Below are 9,456 nucleotides of genomic sequence, written 5' to 3'. Positions count from 1 at the left end.
CTCTTTCTCACTACAAGCCTGTATAACAACCATTACAATAACTATGCCAGAGTTGGAAAGATGGCTTGGCAGTTGAGAGCATTGACTGCTCTTCCAGAGGACCCTGAGTTTGATTCCCAGTACTCACTCAGTGGCTGACTACTGTCTATAACTTTAATACAGGAATCCGATGCCTTTTTCCAGCCTCTAAGGGCATTTCATGCCTGTGGTGCACAAACAGATACACAGGTAGACAAAATATTCATACACATAAAATAAAAATAAAGATTAAAACAACCACCACCACAGGTTCAATATTATGCAGTCTTTTTTTTTTGGACAGGGTTTCTCTGTGTAGCCCTGGCTGTCCTGGAACTCATTCAGTAGATCAGGCTGGCCTTGAACTCAGAAATTCGCCTGCCTCTGCCTCCCAAGTGCTGGGATTAAAGGCATGAGCCAACACTGTCCGGCAATATTATGCAGTCTTGACATTTTTTCTGCCAAACAAATTAGTATGTTATTCTTAAATTTAGCCTTAGGTAAGTTCTTTGGATGAGGGCAAAAGGAACCCAGATTCTTTGCCAAAATATCACAAGAATGACTTCTAGGTTAGCGCCCAACATTGTTTCGTTCTGAAACCTTTTGAGCAAGGAACCTCACCCCCGCCCCCATACACCCGTGTGCATAACTCTTGGCACAATTGTCTTCCAGGCTCCTAAAGCACGCATAAAAAATTAAATTCTTAAATCATTTCAATCAAATATGTAAAACCTCCGAGTTAAAAATCTTCTACTATTCATTGCAATTTCTAACAATTTGTAGCCTACAATTCAGTTCGCTAACTAAAAGCATTCTTGAGCATTGTCAAAATAATATCTTTAGCAGGAAAAAAAGAAATAAGAAAAGTATTGTTCTGAGGAGTGAAATAATAGCACAAAAATCCCAGTGCAGAGCCCGACACAGCAAACAGCAAATGCCTGCTGTGAGCTTGATATCAAAGCATCGCCCGAGAGAAGGAAAACTGCTTGTTCCTCCTGGTGTCCTAGGCTAGGACCGGCATCCCACCATTCCACTTTCTGCTCCCAGAAACACACTAGAGACGGTCGAGTGGCTCATGACCACAGTGCCACCATCACCGTTCCTTACTCTGCTTTTCTAACCGCCACATTGCTCAGTTCACCCTCCTCTGCAGTTAACATCCCAACCTCCTCATAAAGTTTCATCTCCATGCTAGAAGCAGGATGGAAAGGGACCAAAGGACCACCTCCCTCCGTAAGCCTTTCCTTCATCTTCTGATTCTTGCTGAGATGTGGCTCCTTTCCCATCGAGCCTCACCCCTAAGTGAGCATCTACTTCTGTTTTACATTATTACCTGGCAGCGCTTCTGTCTTACCGCCTACGCGTCTGTGCGTTCCCATATGGTACGGACCGCACAGGACGTCTGAGCACCTGTTTGCCTAGCACAGCCGTGATCCTGGCAGAGACTGCTGAATGAACTGAACGGAAAGTTGACTGATGTTCACACAGTGCTGAAGTCTTGCCGAGGTGTGAATAAGTGTGAGTTGCTTCAAGTATGAGGCAGGAAATCATGTTTTCTGTTTCTTCCTCCACTTAGGGCTTACTTAGGCAGAGAAAATCAGACTGTGACTTGTGAAACTGAAACTGCCCGCCCCAGACCAGACCTTCTCAACCTGTGGGTCTTAACCCCTTGGGCAAACCTCTTTCTCCAAAAATGTTTACATTATGACTCATAACAGTAGCAAAATTACAGTTATGAAGTAGCAATGGAGATAATTTTATGGTTGGAGGTCATCCTAACATGAGGAACTGTATTAAAGAGTCAGAGGGTTAGGAAGGCTGAGAACCACTGCTTTAGACAATTTGAACTACAGCCAGCTCATTGAGCTGATGGTTCCCCATGAACCTTGACGAAAGAGGCATGGGGCCTTAGGACAAGCAGCCCAGGGCACGCTGCTCAGCAACTGGGTTGTATCTCAAGAGTCCTTGGAGACAAGCGTCCTACCCTACTTTCTTCCTCCTGCTTTTTTGTTCTGACAAGGCCACAGGAACATGTCTGTCTGGCCTCTGGGAAGGAGGCAGAGGCCTTGGTCCTGTTACAAGCTCTTTTCCTTCCTCCTCTGTGTATTGTTTCTTCTCTGTTGCTGTGATAAAACACCATGACCAAAGGCAACGTTAAGGAAAAGAGAGTTTATTCCGCCTTACGGTTCCAGAGGGATAAGAATCAGTCGTGACGCAGGGAAAGGTTTGTCTGCAAGTGGCAGGCATGACAACAGCAGCAGGAAGCTGAGGGATCACACCTCTAACCGTAAGTAAGCACGGTCAGACACTGGAAGTAGAGTGAGGCTGTGAACTCGCAAAGCCTGCCTCTGGTTATTGTACTTCCTCCCACAAGACCACATCTCTTAAATCTGTAAACACAGCACTGCCCAAGTGGAAACTAAGTGTTCAAATGCCTAAAGCTTACAGAGGACATCTGTCAATCCAGCTATCACCCTTGGCCACTCAATCCCAGGTCAGGTATTGTGCAGCGCCAGTTCAATGAGCTGATACAGGGAAGCTGGGAGCTGGGGATGAGGCCACCTGGGAAGAGAACCAAAGGTTTCTGGCTCAGTTTTGAGCTTATAGAGTGTATATTCATTGCTTCAGTCCTGAGGTTGATAACTGAAGCCTGGGACTGCGAGGGAGCTCTCTGCACATATGTATCAAGGGGATAAAAGATGGTAGCAGGTCAGGCCTGTTATGCCACCTGCTACTAACACCTGCTTCTAGCTGAGGGTATTGTTGTTGGTAATGATGCCAAAAGGATGGAAGGGTGCTGTCTCAGAAAATGTTAGCCAGTGAAGTGGAGTGTATGTGCGTGCGCGCGTGGGTGTGTATACCTGACTCATTCCTTACTATTCAGCTTCTGGTAGCCACTTCCACTGAGATACCTCCACTACCACAACTAATAGTGATGATGGTTCCTATAGCCAGCAAGGCTGCAGAGCACTCACTAGTACCTAATTTAATCCTCTGAAATATTCATTACTACTATGACCTCCATTTCAGAGCTAAAGAAATGAAAGAAAAGATGCTTAGGAATCCGGCTCAGATATATAGTAGGTATCTTGATTTGCTTAGGCTGTACAATAGATGCTATCAGTTGAACAGGCTGATCTCTGCAGAGAGCACATTTCCTGGCTTGTAGATGACTAGTCTCTTTGTACAGGTAAGAAGGAAATCATCTTTACACACACACACACACACACACACACACACACACACACCTTCTTTTTATTTACTCTCTTTTCTTACACTCCAGATTTTATTCCTCTCCCACTCCACCCTCAGACTGTTCCACATTCCATACCTCCTCTTGCCCCCTGTCTCCACGAGTATGTCCCCACCCCTCCACCCCTGTCCACCCCACCAGACCTCTAAACTCCCTGGGGCTTCCAGTCTCTTGAGGGTTAAGTGCATCATCTCTGACTGAACCCAGACCTGGCAGTCCTCTGCTGTATATGTGTTGGGGGCCTCATATCAGCTGGTGTATGCTGCCTGTTTGGTGGTCCAGTATTTGAGAGATCTCAGGGGTCCAGGTTAATTGAGACTGCTGGTCCTCCAACAGGGTCACCCTTCTCCTCAGCTTCTTTCGGCCTTCTCTAATTCAACAACAGGGCCAGCTGCTTCTGTCCATTGGTTGGGTGCAAATATCTGCATCTGACTCTTTCAGCTGCTTGTTGGGTCTTCTGGAGTGTGGTCATGCTAGGTCCCTTTTTGTTAGCGTTCCATAGCCTTAGTAATAGTGTCAGGCCTTGGGACCTCCCCTTGAGCTGGATTCCACTTTGGGCCTGTCACTGGACCTTCTTTTCCTCAGGCTTTTCTCCATTTCCATCTCTGCAGTTCTTTCAAACAAGAACAATTATGGGTCAGTTTTGACTATGGGATGGCAACCCTATCCCTCACTTGATGCCCTGTCTTTCTGCTGGAGGTGGGCTCTACAAGTTCCCTCTCTCCATTGTAGGGCATTTCATTTAAGGTTCCCCCACTTTGAGTCTTGAGAGTCTCTCACCTCCAGGGTCTCTGGTGCATTTTGGAGGGTGCCCCCAACCTCCTACCTCCCAAAGTTGCATGTTTCCATTCCTTCTGCTGGCCATCAGGACTTCAGTCCTTTCCCCCCACCCAATCCAGATCATGTTCCTCTTCCCTCCTCCTCCCATCCCCTTTCCTTCCCTGGTCCTTCCCTCCTTCCCCACCTTGTGATTCCTCCCATGTGGGACTGAGGCATCCTCACTTGGACCCTTTAGCTTGTTGACCTTTTTGAGTTATATGGCCTGTATCTTGGGTATTCTGTACCTTTTCTTTTTTTGCCTAACATCCACTTGTAAGTGAGTACATACCATGCATGTCCTTTTGGGTCTGAGTTACCTCACTCAGGATGATATTTTCTCGTTCCATCCATTTGCCTGCAAAACTCAGGATGTCCTCATTCTTAATAGCTAAGTAGCATTCCATTGTGTAAACGAACCACATTTTCTGTATCCGTTCTTCTGTCGAGGGACATCTGGGTTATTTCCAGCTTAAGGCACTTATCCTATTCCAGCAGCAGCAGCAGCAGTAGTAATAGCAGCAGTATTTCAGGGGAAGTGACACTGCAAGCTGGGTATTAAAGAGTGGGTCATTTCCACATTGAACATGATCACACTGCTTTGGCATCTACAGAAGTTGGTGAGTTCACAGTCATATAGAGCAGTACAATTTTACACACTATTTCTCTCCCCTAGCTTTTCTCTTACTTTCCAGGTTAGAATTTTGGTCTTAGTTCAACTCAGGAACATTCAGAGACTTGCTGTGCTAGCAAAACAAAGAATGGAAGTGTTCACTCTACTCAAAGATTTAAGGAGCCACGTGGGCTTTTGTATGTCCCACTTCAATAGTGAACTGGAATATCTGTAACAGTGTCTGTCAGTCACGATGCACCTCCATCTTGCCTCCTTCCCTTAGGGTACACTTCTGTGTTTGGCCTCCTAGTATATAGCATGGAGACTGAGACCTAGAGGTATTCCCACATTTGCAGTGAATGAATGTGGGAAGGAAATGGCCCCTGGGACTTGCAATATGCTCCTGTAGGATAAATTTAGGAGTTAGAGCATGTCAGATCACACCTGACTCCACATTGTTGTGAGGTGATGTCATAGTTAATGTGCTATCACTGTGAAGAGACACCAAGGCAACTTATAGAAGAAAACATCAAAGTTTTCAGAAGGTTTGGTCATTATCATCATGGTGGGGAGCATGGCAGCAAACATGGTACTGGTGAAGGAGCCTAGAGCTCATATATGATCTGCAAGTTTCAAACCAAGAGAAAGACATAGTGCCTGACATGGGCTTCTAAAACCTCAAAGCCCACTCCCAGTTATACACCTTCTCCAACAAGGCCATACCACCTAATTCTTGTCAAACAGTTCTACTCCTTCAAACTTATGCACTTATGAGAACTTTCTGACAGATCTGCAGCTTCATATCTGTTATCTCCAGGTATTAGTCAGGGTTTCTTAGAGGACTAGAACTGATAGAATGTGTATATATACACATAGACATAGAGAGGGAAGTATTAGAGTGGCTTATAGGTTGTGGACAAGCTAGTCCAACAGTGTCTGTCTCCTAGTGGAATGTCTGAGAATCCAATGGTTGTTCATTGCATGAGACTGGATGCCTCACCGGGTCTTCGGTATATGTCAGAATCCTGAAGAAGTAGGAGGCTCTTAGGTCAGTGAGGGAACAAACACTTCAGTGGCAGAACATATGAACTCAGCAGTGAGAATAAAGTCAAGCAGGCAAAAAGCGAGATTCCTTCTTCCATGCTCTTCATAAGGGCTGCCATGAGAAGGTGTGACTCAGGTTTATGGTGGATCTTCCCACCTCAAATGATCCAGTTAAGAAAAATCCCTCATGGGTGTCGTGTCTAGATGCTTGGGTATTTTAGTCACTTGGATGTACTCAAGTTTACAAGAATACCCATCCCACCCTGTGAACCAGGGTCATCAGTAAATAATTTACTTAGTAGACTCCTTAGAGTGTGTGTTGGTATTGTGACTTATATCTCGTTTAAAAGAATTGGATGAGAAGCCTGGGGAGGGGGAAGCAGTGGAGGTCTTCTGAATGCAGGAGGTGTCTGGGCTGCAAAACATAACTTTGACCCCAGGGAACACTACAGAACAGAAGCACTGAATCCCTGGCCCAATCTTAGTCCACAAATAGAGGAGCTAACGTAAGTGCTTGGAGGTTGCTCTGAAACCACTATGACCCAGATCCAGGAGGAGTGAAGACGGAGTGCCAGGTATCTTCACAGCAATGGGGAGAATAATTAACATGATGACGATGACTGTTCATACTTCATAGAACCACTTGAAAACTTAGCTGATGCTGCAAAAGGGAAGCCGCTGGCTACAACTTCCAGCTCACAATCAGCTCTCAACAAATGCCTTTCAAATATGAAATGGAGAAGAGCAGGTGTCTGGTGCACAAGGCCCTTGTCCATGGTGGCTGCTAACCTGTCTTAACTGCTTCTCTAGAGCTACTGGTCAGCAAGCACTGTAGTTCATGCCTGAGGACCACACCTTTCCCAGCTGGTGTGGAAGAGCAGTGGTGGTTTTGCCTCCCCTGACTTCAGTCTTTGCAGGTGCAGCTATGCTGTGTGTGCCATAATGGGCAGTTAGTAATTAGGACCCAGGGGTCAGGGACTGCCACTTGCAAGCGGTAACTTTGTCTCCTGTAGAAGCACAACAGACTAATGTGGGTTTACAGTGTCACTAAAAGTCTCGAAATTAGTACCAGGAGCCTTGAGTATGACCCAAGGTTTGGTTGGTCATCCTCTATTTTATCTTGGGCAAGCTTCTTTTTCCCATAGGCATTAGTTCACCTGTGAAATGATACCCACCCATCTGTCTTTACTTCAGACTGAAGGAATCCTCAGGATATTAGACTTTCATTCTAAAGCCAGGAAACTCCAGAGTAACTTGACCAAGTTGGCCAATCCTGTCTCATAGCCTGTTTTCTAAAAAGCTAAGTTTCAATTACTGGTCTACCCAGTATAATTTGTTTTAAGTATTTTCCATTGCAAGAAATAGACTGGTCACCTAACAGTGGCTTTTGAAAAATGGTGGGCAAGTGTCTGGAGCTGGGCAGTCCCTTTGCCACCCCAACAGCATCATCAAGGACTGCACCATCGTTCAGCATCGTTCCATTCCCAGGACAGCCACCCAATGTTACAAGGCAGCTACTAAACCCTAAGAATCACAACTCTCGTCTATGCGTGTCGATGAAACCAGTACTTCTGCTTACAAGGAAAGCAAGGAATGTTCTAGAATATGCCTAGCAGATTTCTCATATGTCACCGTTCAGAACTTTGAGGGTGATATGGCTACTTCTCCCTGCTAGAGAGCTTTCTACTCTCTACGAGTGGAGGCATCAAGACAGATCCCACAGTTCCTTGGAGAGTTTGGTTAGCAAATATTCTCTAGCACTGCCTTCCAGAGAGCAAGAATAAGGAACCCATAACTCTTGGCAGAGTGAGGGGAAAACCTGCAAAAGTTCAGGTCTTTCCCTCAAAACAAGGCAGAGCTGGCTCCAACAGGAAGGGGTGGACGTCATGGATGAAGCTCAGCATTCTGAGGTCTGGAGTGCTGAGCAAAGGCATGTGGAGGCTGGGAGGATAATGCCATGCTTTCTGAAGCTGGTGGCGATACCTTCTTTGTGTCACCCTCCCTCCACCCCTGCCCTAGGCCTGTGGTTATTCCAGGTGCTTAGACCTGTGCAGCGTGTGGGTGTTGCTGAAATCTATAAATGGCTTTCCTGTGCCACCTCCCAGGAAATAAACTATTCCTGGGCTCCACTGAGGAAGCCACACAGGACTTTCCAATTCCTGAGCAGTTATGTGTGGTTTGGGGGAAAGTAGGCCAGTTCTTCAGAAGAAGCATGTCTGCCTCCTTGTACCAGCACTATACCATTCTCTTCTCATAGGCTGGGCAAATCATTTGACATTATCTCTAATAAGGATAATGGTTCATTGGTGGCCAGTGAGAGCCACACAGTGACAGAGCTAAGGATCTAGCTCAGGTCAGGCTGGCACAAGTTTTGCCTTTCTTGCCATATCTGACTGTTGGGTGCTGTCCCTGAACTTCATGAAATGACTGGCAAATAGTAGGTACTTAATGTAAGTGGAACCACTAAGTTCCTCCACCAACTTCTTCCATTTCCTGGTTTCTGAAGAACTCACTTCCCCCCCCCCCCATGTGTGTGGCAAGTGTGCATGAACATATGGATGCTCACATATGTGTGGGTGCATGTAGAGGCCTAAGGTTGATGTTCAAACCCTTCCTCTATTGCTTTTAGCCTTATTCGTTGAGACAGAATCTCCCCGTTGAACTGAGAGCTCACCAATACATCTTATCTGAATAGTCAGATGGTTCCAAGGATCTCCTCTGTCTGCCTATCAAACCCATCTGGCATTTACACATTTATATGGGGTCTGGGGGTCAGAGCCGCAGTCACCACACTGGCACGACTAGCCCTTTAACCACAGAGCCATCTCAACAGTGTAGAATTTAACTTTTTAATGAAAATCCGTATCCCAGCACCTTTCAAAATAGTGCCTGGCATACAGTACACATTTGTGCAATAGCGGTTACCTAAAAAAGATCTGCATCCCCCCAGGCCGTCAAGGTGTTTGTACAGGCAGAGAAAATGTGTGGGGTTAGTTAGTTCTCTGCTTTTGTTAGTGAGATAGGAGACTAGGGCAGAGAAACGTGATAGGCAGAGAGCGCACACAGTTCACTTACAAGGGGCCCGTACTCTGCTCAGCCACGAACAGCCAGGATTCTGTTCCTGAATGGAGATCGAGAGGTGACAATTGGGTGTGCTATTGAGGTCAGACTACAACGCCCAGTGAATCTTGGCTTACTGTTAGGGATGTTGCTAACAGTAGGGATTGAGTAGAACCGTGTGTGTGTGTGTGTGTGTGTGTGTGTGTGTGTGTGTGTGTGTGAGAGAGAGAGAGAGAGAGAGAGAGAGAGAGAGAGAGAGAGACAGAGACAGAGACTAGACTAAAATATCAGCAGCGGATTCTTGATTTCAGCAGTGGCTAGATTGATAGTCTTGTCTTCGTCACACCTATCTGCTCAGTCTCTGCAGAGAAGTGGAAATAATGAAAGTGCTTACCTGGCAAGACTGCCGTGAGGAAGAAATGAGAGGGTCGGTGTGTAAGTGTCTCAGCACAAACACGCACGGCAGCACGAACGCCCAATCATCTGCCGATGTGGGTATGGCTGCACCGTTATTAGAGGTAGCACGCTGTGCTAGAGCGGGCTACTTTGTGGCTGTCCCACTTTCTCTTAAAATGGGAGAGATCACTGGTTGCAGAAGGTCATTGAGGGCTGAGGTTTGGTTGTGCACCGCCCCTCTGTCTCTTTTGACCCA

The sequence above is a fragment of the Mus caroli genome, unplaced genomic scaffold (genome assembly GCF_978045245.1).
Source record: "Mus caroli unplaced genomic scaffold, Mus_caroli_1 scaffold_3, whole genome shotgun sequence".
NCBI lineage: Eukaryota > Metazoa > Chordata > Mammalia > Rodentia > Muridae > Mus > Mus caroli.
The sequence above is the reverse complement of the archived record's forward strand: the minus strand, read 5'-3'. Positions refer to the sequence as shown.